The following is a 27,749-nucleotide window of genomic DNA, read 5'->3' as shown; positions in this document are numbered from 1 at the left end:
ACCACAAACTCGAAGATACCTGCAAGAAATAGGTTAATATTATTTTTGTTTGTGCAAAACGAACTGAAATTTACTATAATCGCTTCACTCATTCAAGATTATAGCGATAATTAACTATGAAACCAATAAATATTAATTTTCATTTCCCTTTACAACAATAATAATGGAAATATGAATTAATGGAGTAACTTACGTGTACCGGTACTTGTAGTGTAGGCTTACGTAGTTAACAAAGTGGGATGAGGTTAAGCAATAATAATCACACCAGAATTGGAAATAAAACGTGGTCAATATATTTTATTGTAACAGACTTTTTCTACGTCTTTAGTAAAGTAACAAATAAAAATAACAACAAAATTAACAGCTATAATTAAAAACATATCCTTTGAAAAAAAAAGTAGGCCTAAGCAATAATAATCCCACCAGAATTGAAAATGAAACGCGATCAATAAATTTCATTAAAACAAACTTAATTTTTCTACGTCTCTAGTAAAATATTACTATTCCAATTATTATATTTTAGCCATTAACATTTTCATTACAACCAATAACGAACATTTCACAAGCATCAATGTGAAATACGCAACGAGCTAGCACTCGATGGAAATACGACACAGTCCAAAGTCGACCGTGGACAGTCTATTGTTTCTAGTTGCTAACCGCTTGGAGCGCTTTATCACGAGATTTGCAAAAAATCACCTCAAGCTTCGCGACTGTATATAGTAGACTGTGACTGTACTATAGTCGCGACGCTGTTATTCCCGGCGTGACTCCTCCTCTTTGCTTATGTCTTAGGAAGTCAAGGCTCTATAAAGTCTAGGTAGGTAGTATCGTTCGCCATTTTTGTTCTTTCGTTGCCGAGCTACCATACGAGGAATCTATTTGCCACACCGTTAAACATTATCATGTCGTAGCTCCTATGATAATAAATCAAACGCACTGTAATTGAGCAAATAATTGAGCGGCAAATGACGTCTTCGTGTGCTTTCTGCGAACGCCAACGAAAGAGCCAAAATGGCTGGCGATTATATTAAGTATTTATCGAACCTTAAGAAATGAATAACTTCATCAGCGAATCACAAGATGCACACGTTTAAATATAGCCGACCTGCAACGCGATTGGCTGCCGAAAATTAGAGCGACGGGACTATAATGTACAAATACACCTGTTTTATTTTCATTCTCATTGGTCCATTTTAATGCATTTGCTGCTGTTGAAAAATACAAACGACATTTTTCCCAATCGAAGAGTTCCATGCGTGTCTTCCTTTGTTTACCAGATGTTATCTGAAAATGCCAAGCTACCAAATGTTTCATTGAGGTTGGAAAGATGACCGGTACAGGTACCTTATATGAATTTACAATTGATACAATCCATAAGAAGGACAACCTTAGTAAATTGTCTTCTATAATTATTTTATTTTCTTATTGCGTTTGTACTTAACTTTGAAATAAGCTTATTGGATCGTCACAAGATGCATCATTTTCAATAATGTATCATAATTCATATTATCCTGAAGTAGCCATTTTACATTATATACTGTAAATAACGATCCCGCTCTCTGTACAATTGAAACAATAATTTTCTGTCAGTGCTGTACTAAAAAGATAAGATTATTATTATTATTATTATTATTATTATTATTATTATTATTATTATTATTATTATTATTATTATTATTATTATTACTATGAGTCAAAGAATCTCAGCTATGGCTATTTAGAAGAAAGTGCCAGATTTTACCGACTGCGCGCTATATTATGCATCTGGCTTAAATAATACGTATAAACATAAAACATATAACAGTTAAAAAACATTCCACAACCATAAAACTTCTCCTATGTATGTTTAATGAATGCAGATGTTATAGTCCCGTCGCTCTTATTTCCGGCAGCCAATCACATTGCAGGTCGGCTACATTTAAATGTGTGTGTCTTGTCATTCACTGCTGATGACGTTATGCACTTCCTAAGGCTCGATAAATACTTAATATAATCGTTCGCCATTTTGGTTCTTTCGTTAGCGTTCGCAGAAAGCACACGAGGACGTTATTTACCGCTCAATTATTTGCTCAATTACAGTGCGTTTTATTTATTATCATAGGAGCTACGACATGATAATGTTCAACGGTGCAGCAAATAGATTCTTCATCTGGTAGCTCGACAACGAAAGAACAAAAATGGCGAACGATACTACCTATCTAGACTTTATAGAGCCTTCACTTCCTAAGGCATAAGCAAAGAGGAGGAGTCACGCCGGAAATAACAGCGACGAGATTATAGTAATTATAGCCTACGAGTAAAACGATTCTGAAGTGATGATGAAGAATTTCGTAGTAATGGAAAATATTCATAGAGACAAAAATTATAATGTGAATTATATAGAAGCTATCAGATCGGAAAATGACTCACATTGTGCTATTAGGAAAAAAATAGTGGGAAATACTCATAGAGACAAAATTTATAATGTAAATTATAATATAGAAGCTATCAGATCGGAAAATAACTCACATTGCGCTATTTGGAAAAAAATAAGTGGGAAATATTCATAGAGACGAAAATTATAATGTAAATTATATAGAAGCTATCAGATCGGAAAATGACTCACATTGCACTATTTGAAAAAAAAAATAATGAGCTTAAGACAAAGAAGTTCCAAGTTGTCTGTAATTACAGCAAGCAGACAGCCCGCATATTTGAAATACGGTAGGTATATGGATGGACCACCCTGCCATGTCTCTAGTGCAGCAGGGAGTCGTGTCCATTCAATATGTCTGCTTCTTATTTCAAGTATAGGACTTGTTCCTGGTTTTTGCATCTCCCACAGAAATATTTAATTAATATTATTTCTAGACATCACAATAACAAAAGTAGACAACAAACACATTCAAAGTATACAGAAAACCCACAACAACTACACACATACACAACATATCCAACCACCCCACACAACACAAACAAGCTGCATTCCGAACAATGGTACACAGACTACTCAACATACCAATGAACCAACAGGATTATAACGAAGAACTAAACACAATCAAATACATAGCACAAGAAAACGGATACAACCCCAACATAATAGACAACATAATACATAAGACAAAACATAACCACAAAAAACAGAAGAATACAACACAAACACAAGAACACAAAAAATATGTCACATTAACATACGAAAACAAAAACACATAAAATTGCAACCTCATTCAAGAAATTAAACTACAACATCGCATACAGAACAAATAACACTACAAAAACATCTCAACACACAAACAAATACAACCACACAGGCGTATACAAACTCAAATGTAACACCTACAATAACTTCTACATAGGACATACAGGCAGATCATTTCAAACACGTTACAAAGAACACATCACAGCCATAACAAAATTACGAAACACCTCCACATATGCAGAATACATCACAAATGCCAACCACATTTACAGGGACATCAACACAGACATGGAAATACTGCACATCCAACCAAAAAGCCAGAAACTCAACACACTAGAACAATATGAAATATACAGACACACGAAAACAACACCCCAACGATATTCTCAACACACAACTCAATTTCAAAACACATACACTCTTTGACTCTACATTACGAACGCACCCACACAGGAAACAAGAGGCGCCAAGACCAACAACGACCAGTTCCGAAGATGACCGAAAATAGGTCGAAACATGTTAACAAGGTACGTTAAAATATTTAACACAAGAAAGTTCTTATCATACATATTCCGAAGTAATATTATTTATTTAAAATTGAAGGGCCGTATTCATAGACATTTTTAGCGCTGGTTTCCGGTGGATGATCAGCGTTTTTCGTATTCATAAACCAGTGTTAGCGATAGAATATGATTTCAATTCTGTACAAGTAACCAGTGGATAGTCGGGGCTAGCTTAGTACACTCGTAGCGCGCACTGCGAAATGTCTATGAATAGCACCCGAAATCTCTAACAGGAATGTGAAGAGAGTTATAAATATGTAATCTAAAGCAGCGGTTCTCAACCTGTGGTACGCGTACCACTGGTGGTACCCAAGTCAGTTGGGTGGGACTTCACATGACTTTTCCCATATCTAATAAGGCTGATTAGTGGTACAGCAAATTTTCAAAGTTAAAAATAGTAGTACGCAAATAAAAAGGTTGAGAACCGCTGAACTGAAGGACCGCCACAGTTCATTTTTACCGCAAGTAACTATTGTTGTACTATCGAAATATGCAATAAGTTTCTTAAATTTTTCCTTGTTTTATTTTGTATATAAATGCATAAATAATTAACTAAATAAATAAATGAGTGAGTGAATGAATGAATAGTATTAACAGTGAATCTGTAAGTTAATACTCGTATATTTAGGAGAACACAGGAAAATTTAAATTTGTGACAAGAATTTTGGAAAATTCTGCTGAATTTGAGGATATTTTCGAGTATCGCTGCTACGTCTTCTCAAGACTTAAAATCCGATACGCTAGAGCAACCGTGGCGAAAATGTGACTCGCGAGCACATTGTGGCTCACAATGATAGCTATGCATTTCTCTTGCTTCCTACCTCCTCCAGCCCCCACCCTCTCACTCACTGGAGTCAAACTTCGTTCCATTTGTATTTGTCTCTGACCTGCGAGTGGCGTATCGTCACAATGTCTCTGTCGAAACCATGTTTCTCTACAAAAACGAAAGTTTCAAGTAGGATGGGAGGACGCAGTTTTTTGCTGCCAATATGATGAGAATATTAAATGTATGATTTGTTCACAAGTATTACGAGAAAAACGTTTGTATAACATAAAACGATATTATACTACATGTCACTCATGAAACATTAAAAGGTTAAGTATTATTATTATTATTATTATTATTATTATTATTATTATCTCTGTACGTCCATCCTTTTTTTCAGCAGATGTACAAATAATGCTGTTACATCTTCAATTTAAACTCACAGATTTACAATGTGATGTTAAATGAAAGCTAGATGTAAAGACTTGACAAATGTTGAATTTTTCAAATCTTTACCAAAAAAATAAATTCCGAAGCTTCGTTCTTTTGCGTGCTCTGTTGAAGCCATGTTCGCTACAACTTACGTTTGTGAAAAATTATTTTTAACAATGAAAATAGTAAAAACCAAATTTAGATCACGACTGACAGACAAACACCTTCGTGATCAACTACGACTGGCAATAAGTAACATAAATCCTGATTTTGAAACTTTGTCGCAGAGACATTCTGAAGACAGTTAATTTTAGGTTGTGATAATGTGTCCAATGTTTTCTTATTCATTTCTTTCTTCGTTATACGTATTAAACATTAGCTTGTAACCTTGTACTGTATAAAATTATATTTAAGTTCTTGACGTAAGGAAAATAAAAATCCATTAAAAAGTCAGACAGTCGCTTTACTTCCCCTTCGAGTGTCCGCCTCCCTCCATAGGTGCTATGCACGTTGCAGTTACACAGTGGCTCGGCGCGCGATCACATTTTCGCCACGGCTGCGCTAGAGTAATTCTGCTACAGTTATGCACACTGGCGGCATACGTGATTAGCATACAAGCCGCTAGAGTAGCGTGTTCACCACATTTTCTGAGAAATTAACCGAATTGTCGTAACAATTTATTTGGTGACGTAGAACACGTGCTTCAACTTTTAAGAATGAAAGTAAGCACAGTCTGCTCTTAGCTATGACGGAATTCATTCAACAGTGAGATTGAAAGAGGCAGGTTACGGATGAGGTTGCCAACGTTCTGAAAAAAAAATACGGGAGACAAAGGAATCGACAAAATTTCTCGTAATATAATTGACAGATTATACAGGCCAGTTATTAAATAGTAGTAGTAGTAGTAGTAGTAGTAGTAGTAGTAGTAGTAGTAGTAGTAGTAGTAGTAGTAGTAGTAGTAGTAGTAGTAATAATAATAATAATAATAATAATAATAATAATAATAATAATAATAATAATAACTAAGAAAAAGAAACCGTGGTTTGATGAAGATTGTTGCATGGTAGTAGAAAGAAGGAAACAGGCAAAATTGAAATTCTTACAGGATCCAGTTGATGAGAAGAGAGATAATTATTTCAATGAAAGACGGGAAGCAAGTCGTACACTTAGGAATAAAAAGAGAGGTTCCTTGAAGGAAAAACTGAATGAGGTAGAAACAAATAGTAAGAATAAAAACATTCGAGATTTATACAGGGACATCATTTTATTTTTACTTCAGTTTTTATTGTACCTGAGTTTTTGAATGTACTTCACTCCCACCCCTACTACTAAGGAAGTTCCAACTCCACACAGAACCAAGACCGCAGATAGTAAGCAGTACTGAGTTACTGAGTATAGTACGTTCCAGAAATATGTTCGCGTTTTCCAGTGACGAAAGAGCTTTCAATATTGAATCATATTTTCGCACAGGTGCTGTCCGTTTGCCTACGTCGCATCCCGATTTCCCCCACCTGCTTCTGCTCGCCCCTCTGTAATAGCTGGGCTGTCTTAGCTCTTTTCTGAAAACATTAGTTTCTCTTAGGAATTGGAAGTTTACGTAATATTATACAGCTGTTTAATTTAACTTAAATAAAAGGGCCTCGTTAAGTAATTAACTGTCATGTGATTTCCTCCCTTTCTACAATCCTGCGGCATAACCACTTGGACGGACAGTAGATAGCATGTCTGAGTAATTTTATATTTTCGGGTCGGGCAGAAGTGAAGATTGAATTTACAGTACGTAGAGTAGGTACAGAATTATTTCAACATGAGTTACTAGTACGAAGGACGAAACTGGCAATTGGAATTAGATGCAATAGTCTATAGTGCGATAATATGCACAAAAGAACTGAAACCTGTATCGAAATGAACGGCCACCATTTTCAAAATTGTGTTTAAATATTCATATTATGATTATTTTTCAATTTAACTTCTTTCTCTATATTGTACGCTAATGTGCTGTAGACAGTATAATATAATGGATAACTCACTTCGTGAGTAAAAACACTTATTCTTAATACAGTACTGTACTTTGATTAAATAAAAACCTAATGAAAATTATCAAACTCGAAATCGCGATATTTCCTAGTTTACGTAAATGGATGAACTACTTTTCTTCCTTCCTATACCTAGTAGAGTGATTTGTGTTTTACGCCAGTATCATTGAACTCCAGTCTTGGAGGGGGGAGCAAGCGGTTTTTCCGGTTCTCTAAAGGTATAGACAGGTTAATATTAAAAATGTTAGTAAAAATAAAATGATGTCCCTGTATAAGGGTATAAAGGAATTTAAGAACGGATATGAGCCAAGGGTAAACGTGATCAAGGATGAGAATGGTGACTTGCTTGCAGACTCTCCATCAATCCTAAACAGATGGAAAAACTATTTTGCGCAACTACTAAATGTACATAGGCCAAATAGAAATGATCGGGACGAAATTGAAATACAAACTGCTGAGCCATTTATACCCGAACCCACGCTTTCAGAAGTCGAAATTGCGATAGAAAATCTGAAAAAGTACAAGTCTCCAGGTATCGATCAAATTCCAGCAGAATTAATACAGGAGGGTGGAAGTGCATTATATAGCGAAATTTATAAACTTGTACTTGCTATTTGGGAAAAGGAAATTGTACCAGAACAATGAAAGGGGTCCATAATTGTACCTATTTTTAAAAAGGGGGACAAAACTAACTGTGGTAACTTTCGAGGAATATCACTTTTGTTGACGTCGTACAAAATTTTGTCCAATATTCTTTTGAGAAGATTAACTCCGTACGTAGATGAAATTATTGGGGATCATCAGTGCGGTTTTCGGCGTAATAGATCGACTATTGATCAGATTTTTTGTATTCGACAGATAATGGAGAAAAAATGGGAGTATAAGGGTACAGTACATCAGTTATTCATTGAATTTGGTATTCCCAAGAAACTAGTTCGATTAATTAAAATGTGTCTCAGTGAAACATACAGCAGAGTCCGTATAGGTCAGTTTCTATCTGATCCTTTTCCAATTCACTGCGGGCTAAAGCAGGGAGATGCACTATCACCTTTACTTTTTAACTTCGCTCTAGAATGTGCGATTAGGAAAGTTCAGGATAACAGGCAGGGTTTGGAATTGAACGGGTTACATCAGCTTCTTGTCTATGCAGATGACGTGAATATGTTAGGAGAAAATCCACAAACGATTAGGGAAAACACGGAAATTTTACTTGAAGCAAGTAAAGCGATCGGTTTGGAAGTAAATACCGAAAAGACAAAGTATATGATTATGTCTCGTGACCAGAATATTGTACGAAATGGAAATATAAAAATTGGAGATTTATCCTTCGAAGAGGTGGAAAAATTCAAATATCTTGGAGCAACAGTAACAAATATAAATGACACTCGGGAGGAAATTAAACGCAGAATAAATATGAGAAATGCCTGTTATTATTCGGTTGAGAAGATCTTATCATCCAGTCTGCTGTCCAAAAATCTGAAAGTTAGAATTTATAAAACAATTATATTACCGGTTCTTCTGTATGGCTGTGAAACTTGGACTCTCACTCTGAGAGAGGAACATAGGTTAAGGGTGTTTGAGAATAAGGTGCTTAGGAAAATATTTGGGGCTAAGCGGGATGAAGTTACAGGACAATGGAGAAAGTTACACAACACAGAACTGCACGCATTGTATTCTTCACCTGACATAATTAGGAACATTAAATCCAGACGTTTGAGATGGGCAGGGCATGTAGCACGTATGGGCGAATCCAGAAATGCATATAGAGTGTTAGTTGGGAGACCGGAGGGAAAAAGACCTTTAGGGAGGCCGAGACGTAGATGGGAGGATAATATTAAAATGGATTTGAAGGAGGTGGGGTATGATGATAGAGACTGGATTAATCTTGCACAGGATAGGGGCCGATGGCGGGCTTACGTGAGGGCGGCAATGAACCTTCGGGTTCCTTAAAAGCCAGTAAGTAAGTAAATATTTTCGGGAGACATGTTTCTTACAGTGTTACATCCATATCCGCGATGTTTCGGACCGAATTGTACAGGGCTTGAACTGTAGGTCTACTAGAAATTATAATAGCGTATAACTTAAAACAATCTCCCTCTTTTTCTCTCTCGTATAGAAACACATGCATACATCAATAAAACTGCGTAACAGTGCTAACAGGAACACTTTTATATGAAGCTTACCTTCCTGAAGATATCACATGAAATGTACACTCGAATTATTTTATTTAATCTCGTCTTTAAGTTTACACATTATACCGGGATCACTTTTCTTTTTTCTGCATTGTTGTGCAGTATGTTATTCATATTTCTCCAAGTGGAGGTCTGAACACCTGCAGGTTCTAACACATGAGTACAGGCTGTTACAAAAGAAACATTATATTGCTTCCATTCCTCAAATGAGGTATAGAAATTCTAATACATTCAGAAATTTAAAATAAATATTATAGTCCAGACACATGACCTGAAGACATTAATTCGTCAATTTAAGCACAGAAACTTAATCATAAACAAAAGCAAAAAATATCTTTTGAATTCTACGTTTTCTACGTTAATAGAAAAAAAGAGTTGAGACAAGTTTGAGGGGGCAGTGACCCCTCATGCCCCTCCGTAACTCTTCCTATGAGTGAGCGAGACACACTTGCCTGAGAAACCTGTTAACTATCCGAATCTCACCAGACCGGTGGACATCAATGACATCACGCTGCAGCGAAATAGGAACAAAATTGCTGGAAGATTCAATGGCTAACATGGCGGCTGTACAAGTTGTTGTCTGTGCTACGCTAGCAAGATTTTGCGAAATTTCCGTACTGTCATCTCGTTCAAAGAAAAGAGCGTAAACAATTTATTTCTTGAACCGTAGTAATAACTGGTCCGTTCACATGTTCGCTCATAAGCCATTAACATATTCTTTTTACGTTGTACTCATTACAAACAACACAGCAGAACACACCGCCATGACACAACAGTGCACGATGTCATTCGTCTGCTAATTCCCGCCCTATACAAGAACCAATCAGATTCACTGATGGCGGCTGATGGATACTGCCACCACCTCTGCAAGCTGACGAAACCGGTGTGACACCGGTGGAGCGTCAGTGACGTCATCGTTGAAATTCGAATCACCGTAAAGCTACGGTTTGGCTACCACGATCTTCGTCGAACGAACATCGCCGACGATTGAAATCGCCAGCGGTCATAATCAGAGAGTGGTTTCTTTACCGGCGAACTTCGTAGATGGATAGTAAATTGTTTGATGTAGTTGACCATGTCTGATCAGCTGATAATATATGTGGATGACAATATTATAACGTTATAATATAAGTTTTGCCTTGAAAAACAAGTACGGATCTTTAAAGTACCTGCAGTTAATGTCATGTTTAGAAATAGATATACAGAGGGGTCTTTTAATTCACTGATATTAATACATCTTGAAAATGAACCCACCAATTTTAAAGAATATTTCAGACTTTCTTCCGAACAATTTCATTTTGTCTTAAGTTCAATTGAAAATTATATTATAAAATTATCCACAACATTTATTCACAAACAATAAGCCCAGCTGAAAGATAAGCATAACTTTAAGGTAAAAACCAATTATATAAACACTTTATTTTTACTTTTTACAATGTTATTTTTTTTAATTTAGGAGCATTTATTTAGGGTATAATGTTACAAATAAATGAAATTATGTGAGGAGGTTGTTGCACTTCTCTCCTTTGCTCGGAATTCTACTTCACTTACTATTTCACACTCTAACTTTTGCTTCAGTAGCTAAATCTGTCGCATCGTGTATGTATCCTTCAATTATGAATCAGTTTACTCAATTGTATTAACAGTTCTGGTTGTTGCAAAATATAGATTTGTTATTGTTTACGTTGGTTCTTCTTTTTGGCTCATGTCGAACAGGGATTTGTGTTTAATCAATTAATATCTCATCTTCATTAGTGGAGAAATTGCAGAAAGATTTCTGTTTTACCGCCATTATAGTATGTATGATGTATAAATCACATGTTATTAAATGATTTAATTCATCACCTACTGTAATTTTACAATTGGTTTCTCGGCGATGATCGCCAGGTTTTTGCCTCCAAGGTAAACGCCGACGATGTTCGTCGAGCCCAGCGACGTTCGTTGACGTTCATCGCCGTAAAGAAACCATGCACATTCAAATCAACGGGACAGAATCCTAGCGAAGATCGCCGGCGAATATCGTCGGCGAAGATCGTCGTAGCCAAACCGTAGCTTAATGCCATCAGTTTGCTTAGCGCTGAGATTCGGAATACGCTCTATACACCAAACCACGTGTTGTGAGTGCATGGCTTGTAAACGTCAAAACCCTGTCGCCATCTCACGGAAGAAACGAGAAGTAGAGGCAGCGCGTGCAACTGCCACGCCGTGATCCGGCGATCTCTGGAAGTTTGATGTTATTAGTCCGCTGACAAGCGTGGGAGGAGGTTATGTGGTGCGCGTTCGTACTGGAAATCTCCGCGGTTCGTTCAATTTGGAAACCGTTTTTATCCGAAATCGTGTAATAGTTAATTAATAATTTACAGTGTACTTAATGTGTGTGTTAAAGTGTAATCTAGTGTGCTTTACATTCTAGTGTTTCATAAGAGTGATTTTATTTCTTACTAAGCTATTTCTTCTATTCATACAGTAATAGCATCGTTTTAATAAATGCAAATTAGTGACAAGGCTTTTAGTTTCTAAACCTTAACTTTGGAAGTGAATCAGTATTTTGTAAGTGTCACTGCTGGTGTCATAGTGTTATGTTAAGTGATGTACACACGTTAACTGGAAGCGAGAAGATTGGTCTTCATTAACACACCGACTTGGTGCTCGTCAACCAACGCACGACAAAATAATGAAGCTAAAACCACTGACCATTCAAGTGGCGGCAGTACTAGTCGTCATTCTTCAGTATCATATGGCGCTTGGGGTCATCGATGAAAGAGGTGAGTCGCCGAGTCAAGTGAATATCAAATAATTTTCTTGTACAGAACACGCTATCCGGTCTTCGATTTTAAGAAAACATTTAACTTTTACCAGTTCATTGTGATATTTGGAATATAAAGAACATAATCGGTTACTACACTATAATTTATGCCCTTGCCCCAAAATTAGCGCTTGGGGTCATCGAGTCGAGCGAAGTGAACATTGACGTCGCCAGGATCAGAGCAAGGGGGGTGCGGATGGGGTGCGACATTTAAAAATGTGGTACATAAAAAATCCAAAATGTTCTTTCATGCACTTGCGCGCATACTAGACATCTGTTTACTAATAATAATAATAATAATAATAATAATAATAATAATAATAATAATATTATTATTATTATTATTGTTATTATTATTATACCGGTTCTTCTATATGGTTGTGAAACTTGGACTCTCACTCTGAGAGAGGAACATAGGTTAAGGGTGTTGAGAATAAGGTGCTTAGGAAAATATTTGGGGCTAAGCGGGATGAAGTTACAGGAGAATGGAGAAAGTTATACAACACAGAACTGCACGCATTGTACTCTTCACCTAACATAATTAGGAACTTAAAATCCAGACGTTTGAGATGGGCAGGGCATGTAGCACGTATGGGCGAATCCAGAAATGCATATAGAGTGTTAGTTGGGAGACCGGAGGGTAAAAGACCTTTAGGGAGGCCGAGACGTAGATGGGAGGATAATATTAAAATGGATTTGAGGGAGGTGGGGTGTGATGATAGAGACTGGATTAATCTTGCACAGGATAGGGACCGATGGCGGGCTTATGTGAGGGCGGCAATGAACCTTCGGGTTCCTTAAAAGCCATTTGTAAGTAAGTATTATTATTATTATTATTATTATTATTATTATTATTATTATTATTATTATTATTACTGACCACTAAGTATGTGTTTCTATAATTCTTCTGTACGTGCATGAATATTGACATTTTTAGATCTTCTGCATAGAAAGATAAAATTGTTAGGTTTTATCTCAATTTTAATCTTCTTAATCTTTAGATGAGGGTTACTATTTATTAGTTATTCATTTAATAATATTGCAGAAAAACTGATTCAATATTATGTGCCAACGAACTGTTAAACGCCAGGGATCGACATGTCTTAAATCATAACCAGGAAGAGAAATATGAGATAAATAAATTTAAGGAAGTTAGCTACCTAATGGGGTTTGAAATATCTCGTGCTCTAAAGTCTTTTAATAGAACAGAATTTCTCAAAGGAGTAAAGGCTGGTTCACAATAAACCGGGAACGGAAACGAGAACGAGAACGGAAATATTGTTAAAATGAATGTATTTAAGTGTGAGCATTCACAACAGTTAATTGTGAATGCTTACATTTAAATGCATTTATTTTAACAATATTTCCGTTCTCGTTCTAGTTGTTTCCGTTCCAGGTTTATTGTGAACCAGACTTAATGATTAAAATAGCTCCATAAGTAGTTTTTAATTTTGAAAAACTACGAATTTCTCGACCAAGTATTGAGAGAAGAATTTAGAAAATTCCTTATTATATTCAAGAGGAAGTTTAAAAAAGAAGCAAAAAAATCGTATATTATTCACTGGCTCTTGATGACAGCAGTGACATTACTGATACAGCAATGCTTGATATTTTTATCCGCGGGATTGATCAAGATATCAGTACAGGAACCGCCACTGGTTGTAGTTTTCATGCCAAGTACCTTTTCTCCGTCTCCTTACTTCATAGGCTGTCTGTCGCATGTAATCACTGGAGTTCGAGTTTTGGTCACCGCTGCTAAGGTTAGAGCCCAATTTAGGTGTGTGTAAATTAGGGGCTAGAAAATATTGAAAATAGGACGCATTTTTATATGTCATTTTTTTCGATTAATACACACACACACACCTAAACTGGGGTCTAATCTTAGAGGAAATGCCACTGCTTCTGTACGGAAGCGTGTCCGACTTTGTGTTGTAGGCTACAGTAGCGTAAAACGGGATGAAAAGGAGACTTTGTGTGTATAGTATCGTAAAATGGGGTGAAAAGGAATGCTGAGGTGAATAAAAATGTATTTTTACTATTTTCTTATTTCTTCGTGTGAAAGACTGTATAATAATAATAATAATAATAATAATAATAATAATAATAATAATAATAATAATAATATTTATTGGTTCACTCGTTACGAATCAAAACATAAATACTTCTATTATACTATTTAGTCTTTGACACTAAGAAATAAAAAATAGTAACAATTTCATTCCTATTCACCTTGTATTCCTATTTACCCCATTTTACGGTATTCACAACTACTGTTAACGATTGTCACATAATATAATATTAGAGTACGGATACATAAATACAACAAAGATACGAGTAAGTTATCTAAACTTAATGCAGACATTTTAAGGGCACGAACACATCATTTCAGTAATATGTCACATTGTTAAGTATTTTTTGAGAAGAGTATAAATTTTGTTTAGAATTGTGATATTTTTAATTGGCCATTCTTAAGTGACCTACTATATTCTAAAGATATAACATTGCGTGCTTAATACGTAGAAGATATTGTGAACATTGCCCGTCATTATCAGATAACTGCGTTCTGTATGTATAATGTATAATGACGTCAGTGCCAAATCTTGTTTTATCTAGGATTACCAAATAGTTCTCTTGACCTAGCTGCCTCATAAGTGGTGCCTTCTTGGTATCGCTTGTGAGGTTCAGACCTGTCGTCGGACAGTTGACTAAACAACAACCAAATAGTTACACTGAAATTTTATAACAACATAATGCATGGCTTATTACAGCCGTGGCGAGAACGTGACTCGCGAGACATTGTGGCTCGCAGTGATAGCTGTGCATTTCGCTTGCTTCTAACCTCCGTCAACCCCCACCCTCTCACTCACTGGAGACCAACTCCGTTCCATTTGTATTTGTCTCTGACCTACGAGTGGCATATGTCTCTCTGGAAACCGTGTACGAAAGTTCCAAGTAGGATGGGAGGACGCATTTTTTGCTGTCAATATGATGAGAATATTAAATGTATGATTTGTTCACAAGTATTACGAGGAAAACGGTTGTATAACATAAAACTGCATTATAGCCTACTACATGTTACTGATGAAACATTAAAAGGTTAAGTGTTATTGTTGTTATCATCATCATCATCATCATCATCATCATCATCATCTCTGTACGTCGACCCTTTTTCAGCAGATGTACGAATAATGCAGTTAGCTCTTCGATTTGAACTCACTGATTTACTATGTGATGTCAAATGAAAGCTAGATGTAAGGACTTGACAAATGTTGAACTTTCAAATCTTTGCCAAAAAATAAATATCCGAAGCTTCGTTCTTTCGCTTGCTCTGTTGAAGCCATGTTCGCTACAACTTACGTTTGTGAAAAATTATTTTCAACGATTAAAATAGTAAAAACCAAATTTAGATCACGACTGACAGACAAATACCTTCGTGATCAACTACGACTGGCAGTAAGTGACATAATTCCTGATTTTGAAACTTTGTCGCAGATTCTGAAGACAGTTAATTTTAGGTTGTGATATTGTTAATTTATTCATTTCTTTCTTCGTTACACGTACTAAACATTAGTTTGTAGCCTTGTACTGTATAAAATTATATTTAAGTGCTTGACGTAAGAAAATGAAAACCCGTTAATAAGTCAGACAGTTGCTTCACTTCCCCTTCGGGTGTCCGCCTCACTCCATAGGTGCTATGCACGTTGCAAGTTACACAGTGGCTCGGCGGACAATTACATTTTCGCCACCGCTGGCTTAAGAAGTTGTTGACACTTAAAAGCAGGACTTAAACCCCCCTTCCCACTTCATTTTTTAACAAGCAAAATTAATAGTGATGCCTGAAGAACTGCAGCCATCGGCGTAGCTCACTCGGCTAAGGAGCTTGACTACTGACCAGGAGTTGCGCCCGTGCGCGGTTTCGATTCCCTCAGATTACCTGTTTGGGTTTTTCCTCGATGTTTTCCCCAACCGTGAAACGAATGTCAGGTAATCTATGGCGAATCTCGGCTTCATCTCGGCAAATACCATCTTGCTATCACCAATCTCATCGACGCAAAAGTCCACACCTGTGGAGTAACGGTCAGCGCGTCTGGCCGCGAAACCAGGTGGCCCGGGTTCGAATCCCGGTCGTTGCAAGTTACCTGGTTGAGGTTTTTACGAGGTTTTTCCTCAACCAATACGAGCAAATGCTGGGAAACGTTCGGTTCCGGACCCCGGACTCATTTCACCGGCATTATCACCTTCATTTCATTCAGACGCTAAATAACCTAGATGTTGATACAGTGTCGTAAAATAACCCAATAAAATAAATAAAAATCGACGCAAAATGACCGAGCAGTTGATACAGCGTCGTTAAATAACCAACAAAAAAACGCAGAAGGAGTCAGAATTTGCATTTGAACGTTTGCAGACGAAGTACATTCTTAAAAATTATTGTAGAATAGAGTGAACGACAGTAAAAAATAACGGATAACGTTCAACTCCCCGAATTCATTGCGACACGGTTGAACGAGAGATTTTAAACTGGGGAGACCAAGCGAGCCATGACGTCAGTTATATTTGTAAAACATTATTCGTAACAATTGGTAGGCCCATGCATTGCATTGAGTGGTATATCATGTTTTCTAAAATTACTTGCTGCTTTGAATCTAAGTTGCTATTATAAATCTGGTAATGTTACGTTAATCAGAAGTCCCAGAAGAAGCCTGCTTTCTTTAATCGACTGCATCTTTTGTATTAGAGGAGCTGATGAAACGCTGACTTCATAATTATCTACAGTGAGTACAAAAAGTATTCGCACATCTACAAGACGTGAGTAAAAATAGTTTCTGAAGACAAATGAGGCGTCTGAAAAATTTACAAATAACAATATTGTGACTGTAATAATAATAATAATAATAATAATAATAATAATAATAATAATAATAATAATAATAATAATAATCCGTGGCGCTGCAGCCCATGAAAGGCCAATACCTACCAACCGGCTACTGGCCTCACGGCCACATGTCGAAGCAGAGGTGAACGATCATCCAATCAGAATGGAGGTATCGTGTGGTTAGCACGATGAGCCCCTCAGCCGTTATAGCTAGTTTGCGTAACCGGATTTCGCTACCTATAGTAGCTCCCCAAGTGCATCGCGATGCTGGGTGGGAACCGGTCCCATACACTGCCCGAAATTTCATGAGAAAATTTTTTCCGTCATGAGGACTCGAACCAGCGCGCATTCCATAACGCGAGTCCTAGGCAGGATGCCTTAGACCGCGACGCCACGGCGCGGGACAATAATAATAATAATAATAATAATAATAATAATAATAATCCGTGGCGCTGCAGCCCATGAAAGGCCGGCTGCTGGCCTCACGGCACATGTCGAAGCAGAGGTGGACGATCATCCAACCAGAATGGCGGTATCGTATGGTTAGCACGATGATCACCCCAGCCGTTATAGCTGGTATTCGCAACCGGATTTCGCTACCTATCGTAGCTCCCCAAGTGCATCACGATGCTGGGTGGGCACCGGTCCCATACACTGGTCGACATTTCATGAGAAAATTTCTTCCGCCATGAGGACTCGAACCAGCGCGCATTCCATAACGCTAGTTCTAGGCAGGATGCCTTAGACCACGACGCCACGGATTGCGACCGTAAACTCTGTATAAGTTATTAGGCCTAAGTGCAACAAAAAAGTAAAAAAAAAAAAAATCTAATAATCTCTGTAATATATTTAACAAAATTAAATCAATCCTATTTTCATACACACAAGAAGTTATCGTACACTGCTATCAAGAATTCTTTTTAAACCTATACTCCATTACCTTGTAAGATTGCACTTTTCCGCGATTATTGCCTGCAGTCTTTGTGGCATTGATTCTACTAATTTTTCTATAATTGTGGAATCAATTAAGTCCCTTTCTTTTTGAGGAGCTTGCTAAAGACCTTCTTTATTTGACAAATGGTGCATTGTTATGTTTTTCTCTAGAATAGTCCAAAGATGTTGGATGACGTTAGTGTCGGGTGACTGAGCGGGTGTGTGAAGTTGTTTTGGAGTATTGCAGAAATAATTTATTTTTATTTTATTTTATTGGGTTATTTTACGACGCTGTATCAACATCCAGGTTATTTAGCGTCTGAATGATATGAAGGTGATAATGCCGGTGAAATGAGTACGGGGTCCAGCACCGAAAATTACCCAGCATTTGCTCGTATTGGTTGAGGGAAAACCCCGGAAAAAACCTCAACCAGGTAAATTGCCCCGACCGGGATTTGAACCCGGGCCATCTGGTTTCGCGGCCAGACGCGCTGACCGTTACTCCACAGGTGTGGACGAAATAATTGATATTTCACGTAACGATTTGCACTGATCATGCAGGTTAATAAAAACTTTTCTTCTTTTAGTATGATTACTTTAGGTGTACGATCGCTTGTTTACCGACTGATGTATCGTAATGGAGTTTTAATTAATTTTAATTCAGATTTTTTGACAGCAGCCTACATGACAAAAGCTTCTTAACCGAATAATAACAGTCATTTCCCATATTTATTCTGCGTTTAATTTCCTCCCGAGTGTCATTTATATTTGTTACTGTTGCTTCAAGATATTTGAAGTTTTCAACCTCTTCGAAGGATAAATCTCCAATTTTTATATTTCCATTTCGTACAATATTCTGGTCACGAGACATAATCATATACTTTGTCTTTTCGAGATTTACTTTCAAACCTATCACTTTATTTGCTTCAAGTAAAATTTCCGTGTTTTCCCTAATTGTTCGTGGATTTTCTCCTAACATATTCACGTCATCCGCATAGACAAGAAGCTGATGTAACCGTTCAATTCCAAACCCTGCCTGTTATCCTGAACTTTTCTAATGGCATACTCTAGAGCGAAGTTAAAAAGTAAAGAATCCAATATTAATAATAATAATATTAATATTATGAATTTATAGTTTTTTCTAAGCATATCAAGTAGTAAAGCTCATAATATTATATGAAAATAATGTTTTATCTCATAAAAATAATTGGACAGATTTTCGAAACAGGAGCACGACACATCTAATGAAGTCAAAGCTGGAAACTACAGTCGACTTCAACTACTGCATTATGCGAGACAAAATCTATCTTAAAATGCTCTTAATTTAAGCCTAGCTGTCTAAGTGTAGAATAAAGTTGTTTTTAGTTACTGAACGGATAATTTGCCATTTTTCTATGTGAAATGTTGTCGATTCCTTAGTCTCCCGTATTTTCTTAAAAAAAAGTTGGCAACACTACTCCTAAACACGACCCAACCAGTAAGGAAGCCAACTTCAGTATACATTGGAAGCTTATTGTTGGTATTTCCGTAAGAAAACCGACACAGGCCGGGGCATGAACTGATGATCGTCAGCGTTGTCATAACCTTCATTAACCGGTACTTGATAGACCTACACTTGAATTCCTGACAGACCAGAGATTGCCGTTACGCTCGATGTGTTCCCACCACCATTTTGTGATGTTTTGGAGCGAGAGGTGATGTCAATGAGGGTGGTTGACTTGGTTAGCCACCACAACATCGTGAAGTCTTCTACACAGCTTCCTTACTGCAAAGCTTCGCCTTGGGGTCGACCATGCCTGTAGCAATTGTTGCAGAATGTTACAGCTCTTCGGCAAAGAATAGAATAAAGACCAACTTTGCCTCTCATACAAAACAACTGTAGGAAAAGTGTTGGCATTTATAGTGAATTATAACGTGCAGAGAGATGTTCCGTATTAATATCTACAGAGATGTGTAAGTGTTTTCTTAATTTAAAACAGAAATATTATGTGATTAGTAAGTTTGATGTGCAAGTTTCTGTTGTGACTTTGGCAGTTTTTCTCGTAGTCTCCATGTACACGCTTCGCTGATCAGCATGTTACCTATACTTTTTGAGAGAGGATAAGAAAACGCTGACTACCAACCCAACAAAGCTTAGAAGCTTGTGTGTGTAAGAAGGCAATCGGAGCCTCCTCGCAGTGGCCTCCAAGCAGAGCTCTCCGGCCCTTGATTTCACGGCACGGTGAGCATGGCGAAGGAAACGGGGATGGCGGATCGAGAAGCTAGTCCTCAGCTGCTGCTGTCCTTGTACCGCGGCTTCTAGCGTGACAGTTCTTCATATGTGGAGGAGGAAAGAAAAAAGAAAAGACGCTTCCATTAGGGGAAGGAGCCACATGTTGATGCTCCCCTCTATCGTGAGAAAAAATTCTTTGCTTGTGATTATACTACCACATTTTTTTTGGCCATATCCTAAATTATGCAAAATAAAACAAGCTTTGTTTATTGTTAACCACAGCAAGTTTGAGTCGTATTTGCTTGCTATTTGTTGGAAGATAGACTCTAACAGCTGGTCGGAAGGTCACGAATTAGTTTCCAAAAAGATTTGCGTCGATTATCCTGAAGTCCTAAACGAGGTCCATGCTGAAATGTTGCGTCTCTCATTATTATTATTATTATTATTATTATTATTATTATTATTATTATTTATTTATTCTGGTGTAGTTAAGGCCCCATGTATGTGGGTCCCTATCACCACGGCATGGCGCGTCCTCAGGTTGCGGATCGAGGAGACGGCCTCCAGATATGGAGGTACTCCATATGTAGATTAAATTATTGGGGATCATAAATGTGGTTTTAGGCGTAATAGATCAACTATTTACCAGATATTTTGTATTCGACAGATAATGGAGAAAAAATGGGAGTATAAAAGTACAGTGCATCAGTTATTCATAGATTTCAAAAAGGCATATGACTCGGTTAAGAGAGAAGTTTTATATGATATTCTTATTGAATTTGGTATTCCCAAGAAACTAGTTCGATTAATTAAAATGTGTCTCAGTGAAACATACAGCAGAGTTCGTATAGGTCAGTTTCTGTCAGATGCGTTTCCAATTCACTGTGGGCTAAAGCAAGGAGATGCACTATCACCTTTACTTTTTAACTTTGCTCTAGAGTATGCCATTAGGAAAGTCCAGGATAACGGAGAGGGTTTGGAATTGAACGGGTTACATCAGCTGCTTGTCCATGCGGATGACGTGAATATGTTAGGAGAAAATCCACAAACGATTAGGGAAAACACGGGAATTTTACTGGAAGCAAGTAAAGAGATAGGTTTGGAAGTAAATCCCGAAAAGACAAAGTATATTATTATGTCTCGTGACCAGAATATTGTACGAAATTGAAATATAAAAATTGGAAATTTATCTTTTGAAGAGGTGGAGAAGTTCAAATATCTGGGAGCAACAGTAACAAATATAAATGATACTCGGGAGGAAATTAAACACAGAATAAATATGAGAAATGCCTGTTATTATTCGGTTGAGAAACTTTTATCATCCAGTCTGCTGTCGAAAAATCTGAAAGTTAGAATTTATAAAACAGTTATATTACCGGTTGTTCTGTATGGTTGTGAAACTTGGACTCTCACTTTGAGAGAGGAACAGAGATTAAGAGTGTTTGAGAATAAGGTGCTTAGGAAAATATTTGGGGCTAAGAGGGATGAAGTTACAGGAGAATGGAGAAAGTTACACAACACAGAACTGCACGCATTGTATTCTTCACCTGGCATAATTAGGAACATTAAATCCAGACGTTTGAGATGGGCAGGGCATGTAGCACGTATGGGCGAATCCAGAAATGCATATAGAGTGTTAGTTGGGAGGCCGGAGGGAAAAAGACCTTTAGGGAGGCCGAGACGTAGATGGGAGGATAATATTAAAATGGATTTGAGGGAGGTGGGATATGACGATAGAGAATGGATTAATTTTGCTCAGGATAGGGACCAATGGCGGGCTTATGTGAGGGCGGCAATGAACCTCAGGATTCCTTAAAAGCCAGTAAGTAAGTAAGTTAAGGCCATCAGGCCTTCTCTTCCACAACACTAGGAATACAAATACAATAATCGAAATAAACAGAAAAAAAAAATACACTATATACGAAGTAAAGCTACACAAGAAATAAAGAGAGAAAAAACACTATAAACAAAGTAAAGCCACACAAAAATATACACAGGTTGCAGTCACACAAACTTTAAATGAGTGATTAAGTATCATTATTAATTATATCCTAACTAACTAACTAACTAACTAACTAACTAACTAACTAACTAACTAACTAACTAACTAACTAACTAACTAACTAACTAACTAACTAACTAACTAACATAAACAAGAAACTTGCAATTTTAATCTAGATTAAAAAAAGAAAAAAACAAATCAATACTTCTAGCAATACCTACCAAATTTTCCAATTTAATTTTGAATTGTGATAAAGTCCGGCAGTCCCTGCCGTCATTAGGTAACGAATTCCAGAGGCGAGGTATTTCTACAGTATAGGAAGATGAGTATAAAGAAGTTCTATGATGAGGGATAGAAAGAAGTGCTTGATGTCGGTTTCGAAGAGTTGTAAGGATTGAAAGCGCGATAACAGATAATTCGGAGTAGAAGTATGCATGATTCTAAACAGAAGAGACAGTGAATGTATTGTTCTTCGTTCCTTCAGACGCACCCATGAAAGTAACTGGAGGGAAGGTCAAATTTACGAGTATTGCAGATGAATCGTATGCACACATCATGAACACGTTGTAGTCTCTCAGCTAAGAGTGAACTTACATTAGTTAGCAAAGAATCGCAATAATCAAAATGGGGCAATTCAAGCGTCTGAATAAGATTCTTTTTTAGACTAAGTGGTAGAAATTATTTCATATGGAACAAGGAGTGAAATTGAGAAAATATTTTTTTGCATTTCATTGACCGTGATATGTGTGAAGAGTACGACTGAAAAATTTTCAGATAATTTTGAAACTGAAAAGGAATTTCCCATGTACGAACAGTGGCGACTCGTGATATTTTTTGTATGTAGGATATGAGATTGACGACTGATGACCAAGACAAAAACTAATATTACATGTAATAATAATATAATGTTAGTAACAATAATAATAATAATAATAATAATAATAATAATAATAATAATAATAATAATAATAATAGAGCATGCAAAATCAATACAAGTAGGCCTATGTTAGTCTTTGACTCACCATTCTGGAACTGGCAATTTATTAGTAGTGAAGTTCGATTGTCCTCCCTATTTTACTTGCGAATATGGCTCCTAAGCCATCCTACTGCCCGATATTTGCCGATGCTCCGTCGTACGTTTGCGCAATTAATTTCTTGCTACAGTTAAATTCTTCTAAATGATCAAATACAACTTCATCCTACTGCCCGATATTTGCCGATGCTCCGTCGTACGTTTGCGCAATTAATTTCTTGCTACAGTTAAATTCTTCTAAATGATCAAATACAGCTTCAGATATTCTTTTGGCTGCCCTGTCATCTGAAAGTCTTGTTAATTCTTGTATTTATTATAGCTTATTTTATTTATCTTTATGTAATTTTGTTTTTTATTCATTTCATTTTTATATTATATCATTTTAAATGATTTATTATTTCGTTTATTCTATTCTTTTAAAATGACCAATGAACTGCATTTAAGGAGGCTACAAGGATACTTGAAAATTCTTATCGTAGTCTCTGAGAGGGTCTTCATCACCCAGAAAGAAGGGTCGTAGTATTAGGATACGCCGTCATATCCTCAAACACGGTTTAACTTAAGCCGTACCCCTCCCTCCGCACTCTACCCTGTCCACTAACTTCACTGCTAGAAATACCGTTTGCTGTAAGATATTTGGATGGTTCCTCGGAAATTATTTCTGCACTGCGCAGTGGCGACAACTCACGACAGAAAACGGAAGCTTAAAGGAAATTATTATGTCGGGACGCAATGAAAATCAAAATCTGTAATTAAAATGTTTCCTGTCCTCAGATACACGAAATTAAACTGCAGGATCATCCTCATATCCTTCATGGAGGAATCGCCACTGCGTATGAAGCACATAAACAACTGTCCTTGCAGTATTTTTATAACTGTAAACATTAAAACTGATAGGTCTGTATCACATGTTATCATGATCGAGAGATAAACTTTAAAACAAGTCTAGCCATTTAACGACATGTACACAACACACAATAGCTGATATTGCTCAATCACTACAAAAATGTATTTTATTAACTTATGCGGAAAGTGGAAGGCGAATCGTAGCGCTTCATCCATCTGAGAGAACTTTTACGCTTACCTTCAGCTAGGCGCATTTCCAGTACACGAGCTGACAACACTAAGGTTCGCTGAGTATTTAGGTTCCGAGCAGGCAATCCCATTCGTCATAGAACAGCCCCCTCGGTGCGTTGCCAGCATGCGATCGGGGAATGCTATGGAATGATAATGAAATGAAGATCGAAGTAATGATGTCTAACTTGGGAAACGAGAGAACCTCGAAATAAATCCCAACTGCGGCCTTGTGCGCCACAAATGTCACTATGGACTTCTCAATAAAAAAAATCGAAGCTCGACCAGGATTCGAACCCGGACCTCTGCATGACAGATCGAAGGCGTAGCCCACTCAGCTACTGCAAGGACAATAACGTATTAACCATATGGTTATGTGTACAATATGTTATTCTGTCTCTATGGCTATTTCTGTGCTGTTTGGGTAAAGGGAGATTAGTCATAAAAATGAGTTTGCAGATAAATGGAATTTAAAACTTCGGATCCCTGTTGCAAATAATTTTCTGCACAAATAAAACACATCAAATGCTAGTATTCATTTGATTTTTGCACACCCACTTGTATAGGCCTAATACTTGTGTGTTCATCTAGGGAACAAAATTCCATCTGCACACCCACTTTACCCGAACACCATAGATTTCAATGCCGTTAGAACGGAAGCAGACGGTTGCTTAAGGCTGGTTCACAATAAACCGGTAATAGAAACGAGAACGGAAATAATGTTAAAATAAATGTATATAAATGTGAGCATTCAAAATATTCCCTATAGTTAATTGTGAATGCTCACATTTAAATACATTTGCGCGAGATCGTGCGTATTTGCCTGTTTTCCGTACAGAACCAATATGCGGTAAATGTGAAATACCACATTCAGTATTCCTAACGTAACACACATAACAATTTCCCTCTTCTTACCGCTTAAGCGCCACATTCATTTTACTGCTTTAGGCTTTTAACATATTATTTTTAGAGACGTTTAACATAGTAATAATTATAAATTGGAAACTTACCACTGCAATTTCACCTAAATTGCAATGTTAATTATTGTTTTTAAATATTTGCAAAAATTAAGTAAAGTCTACTACTCCACGAAACTTATTGCATTCCTGATACAAGTAACATTAAGAAAGCCGTGAAAAAATCAACGAGATTCCAGATGCCGATGTTATTACTGCAGTATGTTATATAAATAATATTGTTAAAATATTAAAATGAAAAATAAATCATTACATAACCTTACCGTTTGTTTTAAGTTCGCATTTATAGACTGGGGGAAAAAAAAGACAGACGTATATCACGGCCTGCTGGAGTATAGTAAACACAGAAAACATTTTACAGCAACAATGTTGAAGAAAGATATTTTGGTGTTCCGAAGTTGGCGTCATTAAACAAAAACCAACATGGAGATTTCATTGCAACTAATTAGAAATTCGTCTTTCAGGTATGTAATAAACGATCTTCGCACAAAATAATGTACGATACACGAGCGGTATGTTTGTTTTCATGTTCTCGGAAATTAAAAAAGCTCAACTACGTTTCGCTTTTTCAATCTTTTCCTCGACCATGAAAACGTCAACATACCGATCTTGTAACGTATATTACTATTATTTTAACAATATTTCCGTTCTCGTTCCCGTTGTCGTTTCCGTTCACGGTTTATTGTGAACCAGCCTTTACTCAAGAAATGTTTGCGGTTGTCAGTTTATGGAGCAAAAGCAACAGACTCGTAATCCTACCAATTGACATGAGCCCTAAAAATTGGTATTGTTTCAGTGTTGATTTTTCTAAGCATATCAAGTAGTAATGCCCATAATATTATAAGAAAATAATGTTTTATCTCTTGAAAAATAATTGGACAGATTTTCGAAACAGGAGCACGACACATCTAATGAAGTCAGAGCTGCAAACTACAGTCGACGTCAACTGTTACGCGAGACAAAATCTGTCTTAAAAATGCTCTTAATTTAAGCCTTGCTGCCTAAGTGTAGAATAAAGTTGTTTTTTAGTTACTGAACGGATTATTCGCCAATTTTCTATGTGAAATTTTGTCGATTCTATAGTTGAGAGGAAGTCTATTATTATTATTATTATTATTATTATTATTATTATTATTATTATTATTATTATTATTATTATTATTATCATCATCATCATCATCATCATCACCATCAGGGCTAGGATTTTGATGACCTATAAATCATGAAAAAAGTCCTAAAAACAATGCATTTATGACCTAAAAATCTTTAAAAAATGCCCTTAAAATGCCCTAAAAATTGATCTTACATAATTGGCTTAGTAGGAAAAGAGGTTTTGTACTACTTAATATTTAGACTAGTAATTAAATTAAATTTTACATAATTTTTTCTCAGTAGTACACTTTAATTAATTATTTTACCTGATGTAGTTTCCATGTATGATCGTTCACCTCTGCTTCGGCATATGGACATGAGGTCAGCAGTCACCTGGTCGGTCTAGTCCCTTCATGGGCTGTAGCGCCATGGATTTACTTTACTTTTAGTTTCCATGTAGTCTACCACAAGGCCACTCTTATTCGGAATTAGCAGGTATAGAGGAATCTATGTTGAAGGGGTGGTTGGACTGTTCCATTACGTGGGGTGTTCTGCATTAAAATGGCAATATTTGTGTAGAAAAACGATTAAAATATTATACAAAATAATAGGTATTAATGGACAAAATATGTAGAGAAAATATCAAAAGAAATAAACATTATTTTACATTAATAATGGACATTTATGGCCAAAATTAAATGAAAATGCCTAAAAAATGACCGAATAAAACAAAAGATGCTTTTATGAGATGAAACAGGCAAAAAAATGCAAAAAATGCCGTAACAAATGTGTCTTAAAACACTCAGTTTATCACATAACATATACATATTAAAGCTGCTATGTTTCTGGTTTACTAGAAAAAAGATGCAATTTCATCAAAATCCTAGCCCTAATCATCATCATCATTATCATCATCATCATCATCATCATCATCATCATCATCATCTCATTTCCTCTTCACTCAACTCCAGTCTTTTCTTCTCTGTGATTAAGTTGTCAGTTTATTCTAGTATTCATTTGCGTGAAAAACAGAAGCGTTGTAGAAATTACTGTTTACAGGATAGCATTCCTGGGATTCCAATCAAATATTTCAACCAGATCATTCCATTTCTTGAATTATTTTCTTTGTCTACATTGGCAAAACATCCATTGTGTGTTTGCACGTTGAATCACTGTTGTGCAATAAAACTCCTGTCTTTCAGCTGTTCTGCTGACGTAACCACGTATACAGGATTGTTTAGTTTAGACACTAGAGTTTCTGTGTTTGTAAGCATAAAAATGTGCCTGCTTCTCCAATCTTCCTGCCTTCTGGCTTTAGGAAAATGAATAAGAAATTACTCAAAGCTGAGTGAATTTTGTTAAACTCTGAAAAACATGAGTAGGCCTATCTTACGCACAGTGTTTTTTTAATACCTTTGAATGAAAAGGTAAATGAATGGAACCTTGTTTCTATGTCAGACATGGGTTTACGACGCGAACCATTTCAATGCCTATCATTTAGAAATTCTGAGAAAATATTCTGTTATGCAGCGCAGTCTTTTTACAGACTTAGTGAAATTTTCATAGCTCTTTGT

This window comes from Periplaneta americana, chromosome 1 (genome assembly GCF_040183065.1).
Source record: "Periplaneta americana isolate PAMFEO1 chromosome 1, P.americana_PAMFEO1_priV1, whole genome shotgun sequence".
Taxonomy (NCBI): domain Eukaryota; kingdom Metazoa; phylum Arthropoda; class Insecta; order Blattodea; family Blattidae; genus Periplaneta; species Periplaneta americana.
The sequence above is the reverse complement of the archived record's forward strand: the minus strand, read 5'-3'. Positions refer to the sequence as shown.